This window comes from Alligator mississippiensis, chromosome 7 (assembly GCF_030867095.1).
Source record: "Alligator mississippiensis isolate rAllMis1 chromosome 7, rAllMis1, whole genome shotgun sequence".
Taxonomy (NCBI): domain Eukaryota; kingdom Metazoa; phylum Chordata; order Crocodylia; family Alligatoridae; genus Alligator; species Alligator mississippiensis.
The window spans coordinates 74984619-75005839 of NC_081830.1; the positions used below are offsets into that span (position 1 = coordinate 74984619).

The 21221-nt window shown below is 42.8% G+C and overlaps 1 protein-coding gene across 1 annotated transcript in view; it reads right to left on the reverse strand.

Annotated features, from left to right (window-relative positions):
• SLC7A14 (solute carrier family 7 member 14) overlaps positions 1-20243 on the reverse strand; it is a 75357-nt gene extending 55114 nt beyond the window's left edge. The window contains exon 1 of the mRNA XM_006267718.4: positions 20145-20243. The gene's annotated coding sequence lies outside the window, so the exon portion shown is untranslated. The remainder of the gene's footprint in view (positions 1-20144) is intronic.
• Between the last annotated feature and the right edge of the window lie 978 nt (positions 20244-21221).

The window sequence follows — 21221 nt, forward strand, 5'->3', positions numbered from 1 at the left end:
CTACATACAGTAGAAACATACTTAATTGCTCAAAACAGACCCTACATAAAATCTGCTTGGGAATGATTATTTTCTAAGGTTTATTTTAAGCACAGAAAGTTAGTAAAAAGAAAACCCAATAAAGGGGAGAATCAATAGTTACTGGTTTCATTTTCTTTTCATAGAAACATAGTTGTATTTATTTGCTGAAGTGGCTGGCTTTAATATTACTGCAAAAATTCTTCCCAGATTATGCTGCAAATCTTTACATACACGTTAATCTTCACTTCCTTTATCCACAAGTGATTAGTTCCTTCACAGTACAAGAAGCTGGTTCTTCCTGAAGGAGCAGTCATATCTTTGCCTTAACTGTCTGGTGGATACGCATAAATATTGATTTGCCTTAATGCATATTTTGGATTTCAAAAGCATCTGCCTTTGGCAGTTAGTGGAGAATAATCTCCAAATGCCTTTTTATTAAAAGTCTAGAAGCACAGTCTCCAACTTTAGCTTTAGTTAAGTTTAATTTTCTCCTTTTCTAATGCAGTACTGCTTTCCTGGCTATGACATAGATTTTTCTGGAACTAAAAAAAAGCTATTGGGATATGCATATATAGATCCTGAGAGTACAATTGGCTTGACCCAAAGTGCTGTGTTTTTAAATGAGTCTCTTCCCTGGAAGGTCTGCAGAAATTGGGATCCAAACTTAGGATGAGGTTATGCAACTCCTTTTCATGTTGAATGGGACCTTGCTTCAAAAGTAGCTTCGCTATACTAAATGGGGCCGATGTGCACAACCTTGCTCCATTGACCCTCTCCACCCTCATGGGGTTAAGGGGCATGTCGGGGCAATATCTTCACTTAGTAGGAAGGTGGTAACCAGATACTTTCTCTGAACAGGTAAAAGGTAAAATACATGAAAGTCTAATTCAGTATCATAGAATTTAGGGCTGGGTTATGGGGAGAGGAGGATTAGACAAAAACTGAAAATAGTGTAGAGAAGAGCCAAAGAGATGTTTTTAAGGGTTGGAAAAATGCTATTTAGTGATGTTTAAAAGCTCTGTCTATTTAGCTTATCAAAAAGATTGAGAGGCGACTTGATCACAGGGTACCAGTGCCTCTACAAGGAGAAAGCACTGGATCCTAAGGGTTCTTTAACCTAGCAAAGAAAAGCATAACTAATGGCTGGAAGTTAAGGTAGACAAGTATTTAAGTAAGATACAAACTTAGCAGAGAGCGTGATCAATCATTGGAAAAAAGTGTCAGGGAACTGTAGTCTCATGATCTCTTCAAATCAAGACTAGATGCCATTTTAGAAAAGACATGCTTTAGTGAAACACAAAAGCCAGGTTAGAAGGTGGCATCTTCCAGCTTTAAATTCTTTAAAGCTATAAACATGAATGTACCTGTTTGTCTGGCTACAGCCCATAAACTTCCTGTGGGCTCCAACTGCATCAACTGCTCTTCAGCCCAAGGTGGAAGGCTCCCTTGCCAATTGATGCAAAATGTCATTTGTGGTATCTCATTACTGCGTGAGTCTACAGATTTGTCTGGAATGGGGTCTGTTATTCCATTTATTCAAATACCAAATTATACAGATAGGTGCTTGGGAGTGACTGTGGACATGCAAAGAGCATGCTCCTACTATGAGAAGCAGGTTTTGTTATGTCTGAGAATTTTAAGGCGGCTGCCATTGAATGTGGGTTTATATAGGGTGTATATTAAAGAGTGTTATATGGAAGTCAGTTTTATGCTGGTGTTGCAATGACTTCATAGGTCCTGACAGTAGCCATGTGCAGCAAGCATTTTCATATTTATCATTACTATAGTGAAAGTCCTGAAAAAATGAATATGATGTAATAATAAAAAATATTTTAACTAATTGGCTGGCATCTCTCTGATGTGCCTGTGTGTATGATTCTGATGTCTCCTGGATATCATAAGTCCTCTGTTGTATTTCATAGGTCCTGCAGTAATTTCATCTACTGGAAATGCTTTTGTTCCAAGAGTCTGTCGAAGTTCTGTCCTTGTTCTCACTATAAGGGCCAGCCATGAAGTCCTTGGCAACCTCAGACTTATTACAGTCCCTGTAAAATTCATTGATGAGGAAAGTTTTTAAAAGTACTGAAATGCACTAACTTTATAACTGCAATTTTGATGTTTGAACATCTGGAAGTGTTTCAGATGAACACTTTAATTAAACTGTATCACCGTATTACTTTTTGTAGCTTAAAAGCCTCCCTTCATCACCCTTGAAGCCATAAAAATCTCATGGACGTAGAACATTATATGAGGCAGAAACAAACAGCTCACTTCAGCTCTGCTCTACTAATTCCTTACAGCCAGCAATGCACGGCTAATGCAGCAGACAGTCTGGGAATGTTTTTATTATAAAAAAGAAAGATGTTTGCTTTGCTGTATGTTATGCTGTGATCATTTCTGCCTGGCAGAATCCCTTTCTTTCATATAAGGTGGATTTGTATATTGTGCGCATTGGTACATAAAGCTGCAGGCTCTAAGAGACTTCACCTCATTCGTACCCATCAGGAAAGATGCTTAAATGGCAGGTGTTTGCCCCTAGCTCTCTTAAAGCTACTCAGTTTGGATGGGACAGTCCTGGCATGAAAAAAAGCTCAGGGTCCCAAAGGTATTTAAAAGAGCAGAATTTTGTCCTGAAAAGTTCAGACAGCTCCAGTATAGCATCAGGCAGCATTGTAGCGAGATGTCACAACCTCGCTCAGAGTGGTTTCCTGCGTACTGCTACTAAGGCAGTAGCAGGGATGCCTTAGTGCAGGGCTGTGTGCGTGCCAGTAAGCTCTGCTGAGAGGCAGAACATATTGGTACACACAATGGCAGCTACACTCCTTCTGGTTCAGAGGGTAGTGGTTGCAGAGCTGAATGGGGGTAGCATGGATGGCCGGTCAAGGCTCCTAGAAATTCAGTAGCTTTAAGCAGCTGAAAACCCTTTTCATTAGAAAACCCAAATGCTGAGGAGAGCCTGTTTCAGTGTCAGCACCACTGTTCACAGCAGGGAGAAAACTTTCATTGGATAAGCCCTAGCTCGATTTCCAAGCCTCACACCACTAAGCAGAAAGTCTCCATTTTCACAGTCTGAGTCAGTTCTTCCAAACTGCAGTCTTACAAGGTAACATTTACTGCTGCAACCACACACTCATTAGCAAGTGCTGTTTGTACTGCAACACTGTTCTTCATTAGGATAAATTGACAAAAACAGCAATCACATCAGAGCTATAGGTCTAGGCATTTACAGGCACAAATCTTTAATGTGCACACATTTGCTGAATAATTCATGAGCAAGCCTTATTGGTACTCTCCTTCGCTGTCTTGCATGCCCTACATCATTTTGTTCTTATTGATGAGGTGGATTTTCCCCCAGTGGGTCCTCTCTCTATAGGGGTCTGCTTATTCCTGCATCTCTTTCCACAAAAATATCCTAACTGTATCCCACCCAGACAAGCCTCCAGTGAAAGCTGCCTAGGCAAGAGTTCCAGGCAGGCCAGACAATGGGGTTTGGGAGAACAGGGTGTTTCTGGGGAGGCTGCTCTTTTTGCAGCACCATCTCTTGCAGGTCTTGTGTATTTGTGATGGAAAGTGGGTGAGCTCTGTGATCTTCCCCTGGGTCTCCTTCTGCAGCTGGTGTTGTACAGAATCAAGGATAATGCACCTCATGCCTCCTGAAAGGGGCTGCACTGCCAGACAGCAGAGGAGATAGTGCAACCTCTTGTTACTATACGGCCTCTTTTCCTCATGGCCTCTTCACGTACAGGGTTGGACAGGGAGAAGCCCAAACCTCTCCTATCAGAACGAACACTTTAAGCACAACGCTCTAAGCTGAAACAGGCTTCCTCTATGCTCGCCTTCTTTAATAGGTTTTCCCCAGGGACTGTAGGAAAGGCAGTCTGGCCCAAGTGCAGTAACAGGCCTTAAAGTAATTGTGACAAATTAAATTTAAATACAGGAGTCTAAAAAAAGAGGATCTAGATAGCAATGAATATGTACCTGAGCTCCAAGCCCTAGGGCTTCACTCAGGTTGGTTGCTGAAGCCAATTTGGAGTTTGCCTGAATAAGGATGGAGAGTATGCTTGTCTCTTGTGTGGCTTGCACAGATGGAAAAGGAACTGGGAGCATCTATCCTCTTCCCGTGCAGAAGCAGGGCTCAGATGCTTTCATGACACCTTCTCCTCTGCTGACACTCTCTCCTCCCAAGACCATGGAAAATGCTGTGAGGATTTGGGATGATGTAGGAATGGTTGGGAGTACATGTTGTCCCCCTCTTGGCCATGTGGAGATCTCCAGAAAAAAGTAGTGCATCTACATTAAGGGGAAAGGTTGGGGTTTTTTATCACATGATGAGACCCATGAGGCAAAATACTAGTGCAGACACAGAGGTTTATAGTTTTCACCTACGGCAGCAGGCTGAGGTAAGAGTTGGAAGTGGGAGCCTTGTTGGCCTCAAACAGCTAATGTGTGAGAAAGCTACAAGTCACTTGTTGACATTAAGAATTTATCTTGTATTTGGTAGTAAGTGGCATAACACTCATCTTTACCCTAGTGCAGACAAGGCTCTTCTGACCTCATGGGCAGCAGTGGCCCAGGGGAGCTCATGTGCCCACCCACTGGTTTATCTGAGTCATGCTGTGGAAGGCAGACAAGCATCCACATTCACGTAGGGGCAGAGGGAGTCTGTGCTCTCAGCCCTGGGGACTCGTGTGTCCTGGGAGAAGGCTGAGCATTAGGGTGATGTAGTACAGTCTATGGAAAGGGTTGATACAGACCTTCAAATAATCCTTCAGGAGGCATCCTATAAAATGTGATAGAAAACAGTAACTGTTGACTGTGATTTAAGAGGGGAAATTGCCACTATTTATTAGAGATAGCAGTTCCTACCATACTAAGGAGAGGAGAGTTCAGTTGCTATTGAAGTTGTTACCCTACAATGCACACCAGATGGACAGATAACCACTGGCTTCCTATGGGGACAAAGACTCCCTGTAATGTACATAAAGTTCAGTGCAGGATCAGAGTCTTTATATTGACTAGGAACAGAGGTGGGCCAGAACTGTGTTGTTCTTTCAATCTCAGTCCCCTGCCTCTTACTCAACATTGGTGGCTCAAAGAGAGAAGAACTGGGACCTAAACAAGCCTGGCTGTGTTTATACAGAACCACTGACAAATCCATCTCTGGAACTGGTCTAATTGTCCTATCTGCAGCTACCGCACTGGTGGGTCTAATAGCTGCTCTTGAGATGAAAAAGCCAAGAGGAAAAGTCTTGTGTGACCTTGAGCCTTAAGATAAAATGCAATTATGCAGCAATAGAAACTCTCTGTAATACCAACAGGCTGAAAGTTTTGGCGACTGTGCTGGTTTTTTAACTCTCCCAGTGCTGCAGTGGTATTGGTGCAGCTCCATCAGTGGTACTGTTAACCAGAGTGCTAGTGTAGATCGCATGTCATCTAAGCCCATGAAGGGCATGCCTGGCTTGCATGAAGTTTTAGACACTAGCTTTTCCTCTGCTTCCTCTTCCTGGGAGATCTGAAGAGAAGAAAACAGTACCGGCTAGGTGTGAGGGAACTTAGAAAAACTTGCTTGATCCTTTGGTTAACAATTTCCCTCAGTTCAAGTTACAATGGGCACTTTATTAGAGGGTTTTTTTAAAAGAAGTGAAAAACATCAGGGAAGCAAAAGAAATAAAACATCAATGATGATATTTAAAACCCCCCCCATCCTGTGTTGATCTCAGTATGGAGCCAACTCATTAAGATAAAACAGGTTGGCTTTCCCATGGTTTTGCACAATGGATTCCATCCCTGCAAAAGTAATTATAACAATGCCAATTACATTACACTATTAGTAGCATAACCACCTCAGATGCTGACTGTTTTCCAAAGCTGACAGCTATGCTAGAAATTATCTGCACCCCTCAGACTACCTAGCATCAGACAGGGAAGCACAAAATGCATGCTGCTTTGTTATGTATGGGGTGCAAAACCCCACATCAGGAGCTCAGGGCATTTTGATCATTGGTGCTGACCCTCATTTGGATAAATAGATAGTTATGCACTGTGGCACAACAGAGCCCAGTTGCTACTAAAGTACCAGCCCTGAAATAATGAGAGGCATCAGAATGCAGAAAATTGAATTAGCTACAGGAAATAATCAGTCTCTGGGCTTGCTCCTGCAGCCCTTTTGCAGGGGAAATTCTCTTTTCTGCCAATGTGCGTCTTGCCTCTCTTAGAATGACAGGATCAAGGCAGATGCTGTTCCCAACTCACTGTCAGACACAGCCAACATAAATCCATAGAAGTCATCTGTTTTCTTAGGTTCGTTAACCCAGAAGTTAGCAGCGAGAAGGCAAAGCTCACCTCAAGCCTTCTCCCCAGGCTTAGCTAGGATTTGAGGCTCCTCACATCCAGCAGAACTGGAAAAACAGAACTAGTGAATTATTAGAATCCTGCTTACGCTGCTTGTTTGTAATTTGTTCCTGTACCCTTTGGCTTTTGGGATTTTAAGGTACTTGAATGAGACCTTCCTTTATCACTAGACAGTGCTTGTATGTTTGTACAAGTGCCTAGCCCATTTCATGAGTTACACAATGCAAGTATCAGGGGTCCAATTCTCCTTTTATGAGTGTACATATCTCACAGCCAAGGGCAGTTCCTTTATTTAGAGCACTGACTGTATAAGCAAAGCAGTAGTGCACTTTCAAAATGTATGCTGAGACATTAATGAAATGCTAATTCAGACTCAGAGCTAGAGGCTGCTCGCTGACTTTCCACAGCCTAGCATCCAAGATGAAGGAAAAAGAAACCAGGGGGAAAAACTGTACCAGCTTAGCTTCTCTGTTTTTTATACTAATTATCAGACTGGCAATTGTGATGCAGACTGGTTTGAATGAATAGAAGATATTGATGTTATTACATCTCCTAAAGCCAGGAAAGTAATGATGGCAGTAATGCAATTCAATATGCCTACAACAGAACTGAGTCAATCAGCAGCCACAAGCTATGGTAGATAAGTCAGAACGCCTTCTGCTAAGGATACTCATCAAGTTAATGTTTTCCCTTCTTGAGTACTTTTTAAAAATGTAATTTGATTAGGGGTTTAAGATGTTTATTCTGACATCAGTTCCTAACGGTAGCATAACCAAAACAATGTTGCCTCCATTATAAGCCTTTAAACCCTTTTTATAAAATGTAATGGAACTGGTCCTTGAAGTGAGTGATGCTCCATACAGATGCTGAGTTCCACCCAAACAGATCCAGCTTCAGGATCTGATTCTGAGTCCTTCACTATTTTGAGTTGAATCTTGTCTGTAAACTCCCAGCCCAAGGGGAATGGTTGCTGGGTTTGTTCGTTGGTTGACTGATTGATCAATGAAATTGGACTAGTGATTTTTTATAAGTTTAAAGACAATTTTTGTTTGTGCTTCAATTTTAAAGATAAAACCGCAAGTTACTTGCATTTTACCAATGTTAATACTGCTGTCAGGTAAGCAATATTAGCCATGTTCTGTGGATGAGGAAAATGACATCTGGAGGGATTAAATACCTTGAACAAAGTCACCAGGCATGTTAGCAGCAAAGCCTGAAACAGACCCCAGGAGATGTTACAACCTGAACTGTGCCATTTAGAAAGAAAATGACGAAATAACACATTCATGATTAACTTGAGCAGATTCCTTACCATATGTGTGTAAAGATTACTTTTCATTCCATAACACATTCCACTAATGTGTTGATTTTAGTCATTATTCTGCTGTGAAAGAGGCTGAATTAATTAATGCAGATTTTTTTTCTTTTTAAACCTCACAATACTGTGAGTCCACTTTCCAAACTTGAGTACCTAGTTTAGCTGCTGAAATCCTATATTCGGGCAGGCTGAGGACATTTGTATGAGCAGGCAGCAAGTTTAGGCAGCTAAGAACTAATCTGAACACTCATGGCGGACATTGGACATCTAACTAAAGTGTCCTAGTTTGAAATGGAGGTGCCAATCGGGAATCTGAATCTGGATCTCAAATACTCTGGAAATGAAGGCCAATGCATACTTTGCTGTTCTATGCTTTTGGCATAATTAGATGTTGCCACACCACATGTATAATTTGCCCAAACTATGTGTTTCTTACAATTGTCTGCATTATTACAGCAATAAAAATACTGTGTCAGAAACAATGTCGGCATGAATATTTGCTTAAAGTGTAATTTACACAGATAGCAGTAGGGCTGCCCTTGAGCTAATGGCATATTCTCCATTCCTTAGGTGGTAACTCCAGCTGACACTTAAACAAATGCAGCTGCCAGAACAAGGGTCATAGAAAATTTGTTCCTTTTTTTTCCTTTTCATATACTTGATGTGTTCTGAAGTATCAGTAGATCTTATAACATCAGCCCAATAATATAAGTTGAACTTTATTCATAGACATTTCTATGATGTTCATTTAATGGCATCCTGAACAGGAATAACTCTCCTTATATACATCCTATGTAACTCTAGGCATTGGATTCTGTTTTGCATAATCACTTACAGCAGCAGAAAACTTATTTAAAATGCTACAGTTCCAATTTGATTGTATTTTACAGTCAGTCGCCACCCACTTCAAAGTGGTATAAATGATGATTCAAAGTACAGAGCCATGTAGAATTGGGGCCAAAGACTTGAGATAAATGTAAAAGATTGTCTTAGTCATGTCATGTGCTTACAACTTTTTCTTGTATTTACAACCGATGATTCAATGACAAAAAAAGGAACGTCAGAAACAGCGATGTAATCAGTTTACACATTTATAAAAAGATCCAATGTATCCTCATTGTATCAAGATTGGAAAGAAAATGATTTGGAAGAACAATGAGGCTGCTAAGGCATGTGAGAGTAGCGTGTTAGTGGTCTGCGCATAGGACTGAAAAAGGGGATATTCTCAGCACTTTTACAGACTCCCTCTCTGAGCATGAATGCACATCATTGAATTTCTTGCCTTTTTTGCCATTTGCAAAATGGGAAAGGTTATCTTGCAGAAGTGCAGTTAACACTAATTAGATAACTTTTGCAGAGGGAATGGAAGAGCAAATTTTTAAAGTACATCCTACTGAATACTTCATTGAAGACAATACTGTTTTACTTCATGTATATTCAGGGAAGAAATATCATTCTTTTATATACTCAAATACTCATTAGCATTGCAAATGCAAACATTACTCTAATTCACAACTGTCCAAGGCTGCAACTCCTATCACTTAAATGTTGCTTAATTTCCAGGATGTACTACATGATAATCAGGTTCCTTTTAAAGTGTTGCAAGTGGCGCCCCCTAAATTTGAGGTAATAGTTTTAAACAGGAGGATTATATTAATCAATTATTCTATTTATCTTAGAATAAAACTACTTATTTCTGTTTCCTGTGCTGCAAAGAGACAAGTGGAAAAGAAAATTGTAATATTTGCAATAATATATGATGTTCTTTTTTCTTCTTTTTAAGTGTCTTCATTCTAAGTGGCCTGTTTTCAATTCTGTGCGCGTGTCACTTCAGTAGTGCAATTGCAATTAGTGTTAATGGGAGGTGAGTAACTAAAGCTTTGTCTATTTGGAATTTTGGGCCTTTTACTAGCTTTTTGGTAATAGGCTATACTTCTAGTAATGAATTTCTTGGTGAGAGAATTTTGTGGTGATCAGGCTGCCTCTTGGTAGTAAGGATCTAATCATTTTTATGGTATGGCCAATCCTTTTTAGTACAAGGACCTTATAATTATTTCACTGCTTTTTGTTTTCTCTGCAGATTCATTCTTTGCATATTCAAATGAAAGCCATTACACTTTAGGCTAATCATGAGAACTGCTTCATTTAACATTATTCACAAAAGGTTATTTATTAATGTATGAAGCATTCTAAATTAAACAGCATGGATTTTTACGATCACAAAGTCTGGTTTGGCAGAGCCAGCTGATACATCATGGTGACAATTTATTTCTCTCCCGGATATTGTTTTGAATTTCACTGGCAACAACGAAATTTATATTGTTCAGGAAAGAACTAGCATGACACTTCGATACACCAGCCTCCAAACAAGAAAAATAACCATCAGCATTTTAAATGCATGGCCCAATCCTAAAAGGAAACAAGTACCTACAATTCCTATTGAAATCAATGGGATTAATAATCTGGCCTATACGACCAGTGTGTTACATCCCTTTTTATCTTGCTTCTTGAGTAACCCTGTTGAAATCATTAGCCCACAGACAGGGCCTGATCTAATATAATATACAAATGTTGCCAATGTTTTAATCAAGTCTCACTTTAACTCTCACTCTTGGTATTTGGGTGTTTCTTCAAGCTCTACCTCCTGGAATCTCAGACTTGATTTAAATAAAAAAGGTTCTAGTCCTCACAGTTGTTAAGAAAAGATTGCAAACATGACCCAGCTGCATCCTTAAAGTTTGCAACTCAGGAGGCTAATTACAAGTGGTTCTTATAAGAAAACCAAATGCATTCTGACTTTGAAATCAGGAGTTTTATTTAACTTCATGATTTGAGGATCTTAGTCAGGATTTTGTAACAATGGAGGTTGGCAATAACATGTACTCAGGAGGATCTCCTGGGTCATCCAAGCTCTAGAACAGGGGTGGTCAACCTGCAACCCAGGTGCAAGATGGCATGGACAGCCTCTGTGTGTGGCATGTGGCAAACTGGGGAGGGGACAGGCAACACAGTGACAGATAGGGCAGGGAGCAGAAAGCAGAGCAGTAGATGAAGCAGGGGAAGGGGATGGGAGTGGCACTTGGGGAGGGTGTAGGACTAATTTGTGGCAGGCCTGCCAAAAAGGTTGGCCCCCACTACTCTAGAAGATCACAGATGTTTGGAGCAAGCTGACTTATGATTAATTATACCTCATTTTATCTTCAATAACTCTTGTATTTAGGAATTACCAAGGAATATTAAGAGGGAAAAATGCTCCCTTTTCCTCAACTTCATAGTGTTGAGAGGGACTCTACTCTTAGCAGCCACTGTATGTGAGAGGGCTTGTCTGTCCTATCCAGACTGCCTCCCTTTGATCTTTAGCTGTGACAGACAGAGTCTCATATGCAGTCCATACTCCCATATGTAGTTTTATTGCCTTCAACAGCTCAAGTCATTCACCTTTTATCTCTAGGTGGTTATCAGTAGGGCTGTGTGAAGCTGGTCAGACTGCAGTTGGAGTACTGCGTGCAGTTCTGGGCACCACACTTCAAGAGGGATGCGGATAACCTGGAGAGGGTCCAGAGAAGGGCAACTCGTATGGTTAAGGGCCTGCAGACCGAGCCCTATGAGGAGAGACTAGAGAAACTGGACCTTTTCAGCCTCCGCAAGAGAGGGTTGAGAGGCGACCTTGTGGCTGCCTTTAAGTTCATTATGGGGGCACAGAAGGGAATTGGTGAGTATTTATTCACCAAGGCGCCCCTGGGGGTTACAAGAAACAATGGCCACAAGCTAGCAGAGAGCAGATTTAGATTGGACATTAGGAAGAACTTCTTCACAGTTCGCGTGGCCAAGGTCTGGAACGGGCTCCCAAGGGAGGTGGTGCTCTCCCCTACCCTGGGGGTCTTCAAGAGGAGGTTAGATGAGTATCTAGCTGGGGTCATCTAGACCCAGCACTCTTTCCTGCTTATGCAGGGGGTCGGACTCGATGATCTATTGAGGTCCCTTCCGACCCTAACATCTATGAATCTATAAGCTTTGGGTGCTGATTCGATTCAGAGGAGATTCGGCCCAATTTGGTGGCTGAATCTCCAAATCTGAATCAAATCAGGGAACCAATAAAAAGGTCCAAATTGAGTCGAAGCTCTCTGAATCTTCAGAAAAGATTTGGGGAGCTTCGATGATTCAGATAGTTCCCGCCGGTTGCAGCAAGGAGCTGGACCCGGACTCCATGCCAGTAAGTAGGGGGTGGAGGATGAGGGCTGGGGGAGGGGGGAGGGGACAACGGGGGGACCCCCACCAGACCCCATCCCCTGCCTACTACCCCAGTCCCCCTGACTGCTTCCCCAGCCACCCCCCTCCCATGGCTGCCCCCACCCACCCCAGCTCCCGGTACTTTAAATAAAAAGCCCTGACTTACTGGGTGCTGCTGAGCGGGGGGGGGGGGCAATCCCTGCTGCCCCCCACTGCCCCACACTGCGTGGGTGGCTCTCCCTGCCCGGTCTAGCTCTGGCCCTTTAAGAAAAAAAAGACTGAGAACAACCCTGGGGCTCCCTGCTCCTGCAGTGGCCTTGGAGCTCCAGGGGGCTTGTGGAAGAGCCCCCCATGTACAGTGGGGGGCAGCAGGGATCGCCCCCCACCAGGCTGGAACTGGTGAGTGTGGGGGTTTCTCTTTTTTTTTTCCTTAAAGGGCCAGAGATGGGGCGGACAGGGCAGCCATGGTGGGGGGCCTGGGACAGCGAGGGGGCCTTGTATTAATCCGACTTCAGTAGTAGTATGAAATTGTGACTTACAATGGCTAGAAATAGACATCACATTTGTCTTGAGATGCACCATTTTTTCCTGGGATGAAGTGGAATTGTTCATGCATCCAAATCTGTTGTTGAGGACAAACCCTCACAGGATTAGAAGTGCTAGCTCTTTGTCCCTGGACATCTCGGAGTGCATCTGAACTGTTGTTCCAGGACTGCATCCTTGAATCAATGGCAGAAAAGCACCAGTGCATTCAGCCACTTGCTGCACCCTGGTTGGATAAGTGATATGCGTACACATCAATCCCAGGACATTTCTGTTCTGGAACAAATGCAGGCATAACTTGTCCTAGGACAAATGCAATGTCTGTTCCTAGCCAATACGTCTGAACTCTGGAAAGAAAGTTGTCCTTCAGTTTAAGAGCTAGTAATGTTGGCAGGCTGTCAAAATAAGAGTAGCCAGCAAAAGAGATCAATCATCTAAAAATTGGAAGAATTAGCATCACTTGGAAAATTTGCTCCCTCTTTTTAAGCTCCGTGCTTTATTCTGAAGTGTTTTGTATAAGAACTGAGACTCTTTTCTACGTGTTGCAAGCCTTGTTTTTCCTCTCCTCTCAATGGCTCCTACTTTCCAATACCTTTTCAGCATTGCTAGAAAGCCCCCCTGCTGGTCAATAAATTATTAAGATTCTGAACTCTCTCAAACTGTAAACACATTTGTCTTTCAAAAATGGTTCTGCTCTCTTTCAGCCATCAGTGCGTTAGTCTCTTTTTATGTGCGAGCACAGTTTCATTAATTAGTTAGCATGTTCTGTCATCAGTTATACAACTGTAATTGATTATGCCTCACTGCCCTATTTCCAAGATTTTGTTAATCAACTAATTAAGGCAGCGGATGGCTGAGAGGACTTCCCTTGAAACAAAATGGAAAGATTATATTTTTAGTTCACAGCCTATTAGGGTCTTGGAAACAAGCAGTGCATGTGCACACACGTATGCATATGCATCAGGGGTGCTTTTGCATTTTGTGTGGGAAGGAGCAAGCCCAAGGAGATATAGGTACACTGTTAGGTTTGTTTCAAGGAATGTCCTCTCAGCCATCTCCTGCCTAGCCACCTCAGCAGAAATATGGGGAAACTCAAGACAATTTCCATTACAGTGAATAAGTAAGCTTTCTACTGATCTAAAGGGGAAAAATATTGGGTTGTATAGCTATTATTATATGTTGCTCGCTGACTGTTGTTCACCAAGTTCCATCCTTTTTGCATTATATCAATAGTCTCACTGGCTTCAATATGAGTAATATGAGCAGGAGCTGGCCAAAGATGATGATTTATAGTAGATTATCTCTGTGTTAGTCATTTATTTTCGTAACATCTAAGTGGTGCATAGCATGAGTAATACCCAAGCAGTGTAGCATGAGTGTGTTGTGACATCTCTCAGTAAATGAATTACAAATGCATGTGTAAGACTAAATCAGGATCTAGAATGTTGCTACTACAGCAGTACTCAAAATGGAAGAAAAAGCAATTTGCTTGTCAAAATACTAATAGTGCAAAAAATTAGGAGCAATACATTGTTCTTGAGCCATGTAAACAGTTCTGTGAAGCGTTCCAGGTGTGGAGAAGGGACTTCCTCTGGCCCTTAGCTATGGTAAGGAAAGTTGATGCTGAAACCTATCTTGTCTCTGTGGGAACTTTCAGGCAAGTGACATTCTAGAATTGCTTTTAACTATAATTATTTAGTGTCCGCTGACCCTTCAGAACTGCACTTGCTCTGGCCCCAAATGCTCTCAAAGCTGTGCTCTGCACCAGTTTTGTGGGACTGGCATACAGTCTTGTTTTGATGTCTACGGCGGGTGACTAACACATGTGCCTTGCGGTCACTCTGCTCACAGCTTCCGTCACAGAGCCTCACTGCAGGACTTGAATGACGTAGGAGCCTGACATCCACATTGTCTTTTCTTCCACTGAACAGGCAGTAGCAGTACAGGTATCTTTCACTGCCAGATTAATGTGTCCAAATGTGACCCAAAGGACCAGCTGCTTGAGATGAAAGAAAAGCTTCATACCTGTACGGCCTAATTCAGCAAAGCACTTAAGCACCTGCTTAGCTTCAAACATGTGCTTAAGTCCCATCAGTATTTGTGGGACTGGGAATTAAGCATGTGCTTAACTGATTTTCTGGACAGGAATGGATTTAAACACATTCTTAAAGGTAAACAGAGTCTGAAGAGCTTTGCTGAATCGAGACTCAAATCCTAGCCATCAAAATTGCTGATTTGTGCTAAGGGGTTGGGGAAATGCTGGGAGCTGAACAGGGGCCACAAGAAGCCAACAGAGTGCATTCAAATTGGCAATCTAGAAATAAGACTTCATATATCCTGTTTCCCAAGCAAATTTAGTACATATGGAGATCAATTTGGAGTCTTTAACAAAATTCCCTTTGAATCTAGTACAGTTTTGACTTTAAACAGACACTGAGGATTCAGCCCTCATATAACAGTTTATATTTTATATAAATTGCTTTGAATTTAATATATAGTATTATTTTCAGAAAATTCAAAATAGCATAGAGACATTTTAATTTTAATGTCTGAGATATCCCTTAAAGATTCACATACCTGGAGTTCCATATACTTGGCTACATCTGCTTATTTGTGCATCAGCTACTCATTTTTAAAAACAAAGAAAAAGAAAAAAATCAGCACAAGACTCCTCCCCACACACATGCTTGTGGTATAATAGTAATAACTCTCTGCAATAATGCATTTTCTTACTAGAAGAAAACCACTTGGCCTGTAATTTTATATATGCTCATGAATTAGAAGGCAATATTTGAAAAATTGTGCAGTAAAAGCAGTTCTTTTGTTTCATCTGCCAGGTTAATTTAATGTCTTACATTGCATCTTTCAGTAAATTATTGATCTAATAGTAATTCAGAATGACAATAAAACAGTAGAGTCACATGTTCTCTTGCCTGGCTCCACCTCCCTGTTGTTATTTGTGATAAATGCACAGGCTTTACCTTGCCAGTTTTATTACATGAAAAAATAATTCTCTCTCAACACTGTTCCAGTCTAGTGACATTATAGACTATAACAGAGTAGAAGTGGCATTGTTAATATGAGCCCACAGCTGAAATTGGGACCTAGACCAATAACTATACAGCCCAGAGGCAAGGTTAATACTCACTGCAGAAAACACGTATCTCATGACAACATTGGTTGACAACTAGCCAAACTATATACAGTTGACCTACTGTTGTATTACATATCTCACTGTTCATGAACAAAACATATTTTATGAATCTTAGCTGCTTGTAACATTAAGTCTTATTTGTACCACAAATAACTTCAATTACTTCAAGAGAGTGGCTGTGAATTAACACTGAAGGAACTGAGATGAGAATTTAGTGTGCTATCATTTGGATTTTATTGAACTTTTAATTATAGATAATATAGTCAGGAAGGAGCAAAAATATTTGCCATGTTCTTGACTACAAACTAGTTTCACTGAAGTAAAGTGGGATCACAAATCATATAAAGATTCAGAACCTTATTCACAAGGCCTTAATCTGTACAATGAAAACCCAACTTTGAAAAACATCTGATTACACATCTGTCATGAGATGCATGCATCCCCCTCCTTGCCCAAATTCCCCATTCTTTTTCATAGTCTTATAACTAAAGTGGCTTAATTTAAAGATGAATTTTCCAGATAGTTTTTTGTCTGATATCTGTGGATAGGTGTTTGGGGGGAAAGGGCAGGGACAGAAAGGTCTGAATTATTTCATTTTATTGAATATTTTCTGAAGCTTTTTTTCAATTGACATGTCTTATGGGCTGTTAGCACAGAGATCAGTGGCTATGTTCACTACCGTGAGAGTCTCTTCTGTCCTGCTAACTTCAGATGGGTTTACAAGGAGCAGTGAATATAGTCCATTGAAGCCTGCTCCTGCTGAAGCCACTGACAAAACTTCAGTTGTCCTCTATGGAGTCAAATCAGGCCCTTTTTGTGCATGTACGGTCTCTGGATTTAGAAAACAGTGTCATGTAAAGAAGCATGTAGTTTCATAGGTAAGCACAACTTACTTGGTAGGCTAGGAGCTACAGTGGATGTACTGTGTTTCAAATCAAGTTTTTCTTAAGGAAAAGGAAAGGGAGCTTGTGAATACTCCTCTAAAGCGCAGTGGGACAGATTCCTGCATGGTGCTATGCTACTGAAGTCAATGAAGAAACATGAGGAATGGATTTGCACATTTGTGAAATGATCCTGTAAGCTATTTAGATGAGTTTAAGATATAAATTCACCCAAGAGGCAAGATGAACTCTCTCGGGAAAATGACTCATGTTTTAAATCAACTTTTATAAGATTTGCCTGTTTTTCTTTGATGCGCACAAAGAAAGCTTCCTTACAGGCAAAGGTTAGAGTTAAGAGGTGGTGTGATTAGAATTCGAGATTGAGGCAGATGCTCATTTACTCGTCCCCCAGTGTATGGGCTGAACCTTCCAGTAGGAATGGGGTGTGTGCTTGCAAGGGTGATTGGATGTCCTTGGGCTTAGTTCATACAATTTAAGCAATATAGTCTGGATTCCTGAATATTACATGCAGTTGCCTTCTGTATTGAGGTATATAACTTGCCTGACTAAAACACAACTTGTGTTTAGGTAAAGGCATTCAGTCTTGACATGAAGACCTAAAAAATGGGAGATATGATACTTCCCAGGAGAGCATATTCTAATGGTTAATCACATCCTCTACTAAAAACTTGTGTCTTATTTCTAATTTGAATTTGACTGGCTCTGGTTTGTTCCTATTGCACATTTTTTGTCTTTGTCTTTTTTTTTTTTTACTAGGAAAAACACAGCCCTTTAGTAGCCAGTATTTGTTTCCTGTGTAGATATTTACATATCGTAAATGTGCCCGTCAGTCATCTTTTTGATTATCTATGCAGGTGGATCTCTTTAGTTCTCACAGGGCATGTCTACACATGCATTAAGGTGCTTCTTCTAATGCACATTCAATTTAGTACTCCAATGTGAGGGACTAAAGAAATGTGCATTAGGCTTCCTTAATATGCAGTAACAAATGTGCACTGTTTTTAAGTGATACTTAATGTGATGCCTATTTTACTGTGCATTAGTTGTCATTGTAGTTTTTTATGTGATACTTTAATAAGCAGTAAAATAGCTGACTGTGCATTAAAATGCACTTGTAGACATTCCCACACTGTACAGCATTTTCTCCACCCCTCAAATTATTTGGTGACACTTTCTTGAAGTCTCTTAATTTTTCAGACTTCCTCTTTAAAATGTGGACATCAGAACTGTACACAATGTCCCAGTATCAGTTTCACAATGCTATGTGCAAGAGTAAAATCACCTCCCTGCTCCAAGTCACCGCTCCCCTGTTTATACAAATATTTAATGTGCTCCTTTTGCCTCAAGTGGCACTTAACTCGCTTGTCTCCTCAGATCTTTTTTAGAGTCACTGCATTCTGCATATGTAGTCTGCATTCCTTTTTCTGGAGGAATAACTTCATATATGGGGATATTAAAACATTCTGTTTAAATGGGACCTGCTTACTAGGTGATCCAAATTACTGTTTGATTTTCCTGCCCTCATAATTATTTGCTACTCTGTTGATCTTTGAGCTATCTGCAAAGTTTATCAAAAGTGATTATGTTTGTTTAAAGATCGCTGATGAAAATGTGCAGTAGCAGTGGGCCTAGTAGTGATCCCCAAGGAACTGCAGAAACCCACCCATTCAACAAATAGTCCCAAATGACAACTGCTTTTTGAGTCTGGTTAGTTAGTCAGGTCTTAAGCTAGATAATGTGCACTCTAATGATATTGTTTGGTACTATTTTTTTTATTTGGAAGGTGTCAGTGTTCAGTCAAACACCTTACACAAAGTTAAATACAATACATCTATGCACTTACTTTCATTAACCAAACTCAGATGACAAATTGAACAATGTCATTGAACAAATGTCATGGTAAAATTTACTTGCCTACTACTTGGGAATGTTGAGAGGATGAGTTAAATAATGGGCCAGATTAATGTCATTAAGCCATACCTCCCTGAGCAGGGCCAATTTGCATCAGTGGACAGGAGTTTTCCCTTGGGGTGGCAAATGTTACTATTGCTTTTTTAACTTTTTAAAATTTTGGAGGATTTGAGGAACAGGATTCAGAGGTTCCACTGGAACCCAGCAGACAACAACCTAAAACAGCTTGTGCAAACCATGAGAAGACTGTACCTGAGGAGAAAGCGACCTCCTGTTTAACTAGTTTTGAACAGAAATGGGAGGATTTTCAAAGTATTTTAAGCAGATGAAAAGGGCTGGCTATATGGCAGGTAAGATGGGACCCTGGAGTCACCTCAGGGTGAATGTGACCACTACTGCTTACACTCTTTGAAAACTGGGAGCATCAAGCCACACATTTGGGAGCTCATCCTTTTCTTAACAATGTCAGGCTGTTTTCTTCCTGTTATCCATAGAATGGCTTTCTTAACTTAAAGGTGTTTGTACTTTAAATATTCCTGGCTAGCAGAGCCTTTTACTGATGTGAAAAATGAGGGTTTCAGCACCTCGAACAGCGCCCACATCTACTACTTATTCTGTAGTGCACTTCTGGGCTCTTTCAACCCATGTTTATAAATAAATATTCAGCTTTATAGAGCCCTTTTCATCCCCAAAATTCTGTGAAACCATCAGCTAACCTATTTAACTTCCATGATAGATAGATAGATAGATAGATAGATAGATAGATAGATAGATAGATAGATAATTATATCTCAGACTAATGAGCTGAGACAGAGAGAGAACTTGTGGCTATGACAAGAACAGATTTCAAGTCCATCAACCACAATCCAGGTTTTTGAAAAAAAGGAGATGAATCATTTTTCACATCAAGCAAAATTAGCCCTTCTCTGAGGCCTCTCCATTTTGCCGGCAACTAATGACGTCCAGTCCCTTTCCACAGGAGGACTTGTCTTACGGCAAGGGAGATAAATCACACGGCGAGCCTGCCAGGTAGCTGTAACCAGCCATTCACTTTCTGTGCCTGCTTTACAATCTCTTTCTCTCCTGTCCTACCCGTTACCTGCCTCCTTGACATCCTATAGCCCTTTCAGGCCTGGACACCCCTTCTCAGCACCGTCTTATTTTGGACAAGACAAGCCAGGACAAGAAAGCAGCGCTGGGCCTGGACCGTTTCTGTCAGATCCGCTGGTATTTATCCATTCGCTCTGCATCTCGCTCGGCTTCCTATTCATCCTGAGCTCATCCGACTTCAACCCATCACGTCCCCTGCTCCCTTTCACCGCGCAGCCTTGAGACCCACACGAGTCCCTGGGACCCCCCCCCCCTCCGTTTGGCGGCCCCTCAGCCAAGAGAAGCAAGCAAAGAGACATCCATTCACTGATGCCGGGGTTGGAAAGGACCTCAACGGATCATGGAGTCCGACCCCCTGCCCTGGGCGGGAAAGAGCGCTGGGGTCAGACGCCCCCCCAGAGACGGGCCCACGCGGCGATGCCTCGCTGGCCAAGGGGAGCAAAGGGACAGGGACACCGCCTCGTCCTGGGGGCAGACCCCAGCGTCCCTCCCAACTTGGCCAGACCCCCTGCATCCCGCTTGCGCCCCAGCAGGAAAGTGGTGGCCACCCCCGCCCCACAGGGCAGCCCCAGGTGCGCGGTCCCCCGTCCCCGCAGGCACTCACCCGGCGCGGGAGGCCGCTGGGCAGGGCAGGGCAGGGCAGGGCTGCGGCGCGGCGCGGCGCGGTGCGCTCGGTGCCGGGGGAGCTGCGTGCGCGGGGAGACGCGGCTCCGCGCTGCCGCCGGCCGAGGCTGCAGCGGGCTGCGGGCGGGCGGGCGGGCGGGCGGGGCGGGCTGGCTCCAGCCCGGGCTGCGGGCGGGCGGGGAGGCGGCGCTGCAGCTCCTCAATTATTCAGAGCTTCCCCCGCCACGTGATCCGCCCGCGCCGCAGGTCCCGCCTGCCCGCCCCGCACCGGGGTCTCGCACTGCCCCTGCGAGCCCTGCCCTTGCCTCGGCGCAAGGGATACGCCCCATCTTTGCGAGAAGACACACCAGGCACTGCGACCCTCCGCGGGGTCTGGCTGCCGCGGGCGCGCTGGGGGCTGCGGAGGAAGCTGCGCCGCTCACCTGTGCCCCCAGCATCTGTCTCTGGCGCGGCAGCTGCCCATTGCCTGCCCTGGGAATGGCCTTTCCCAGGTGCCTTGCAGAGGGAGCGTGAGGTCTCTCAAAGAGGGCGAGGGGCCCCTCTCCTCTCCTCTCCTCTCCTCTCCTCTCCTGGAGCTCGGCTACCCTGTACAATTCAGGCCACAGGTTTCATGGCTTCTAGGGTCAGAAGGGACCTGAACAGATCATCAAGTCCGAGCCCCTGCCCTGGGAAGGAACGAGCGCTGGGATCGTAATACCCCAGCCAGGTATCTATCCAACTGCCTCTTGAATGTCTCAAACACACAAAGGCGTTTCGGTCACATGCTGGACGCTGTGTCTTTCCCTGCTTTAGTCCTGACCCACGGAAAGAGATTCTGGGATCTGCTGGGGCTTGGTCTGAAGTTACTCCCCATCCCCTCAACGCCTGCTCCTTGCGCGCTAGCCCACTGTGTTACATTTTGGTCGGTGATTGTGGTTTGCCTTATTGGAAAGATAGGGTCCACTTGCCAAATACAGGGCCAGGTTTTGAACACACTCTTGTTTTGTGTTGGGAAGTTTGGGCTGCGATGAACGTTCTCGGCCTCTTGTCGGTCATTTGCTTCTCAGCCTCTTGTCAG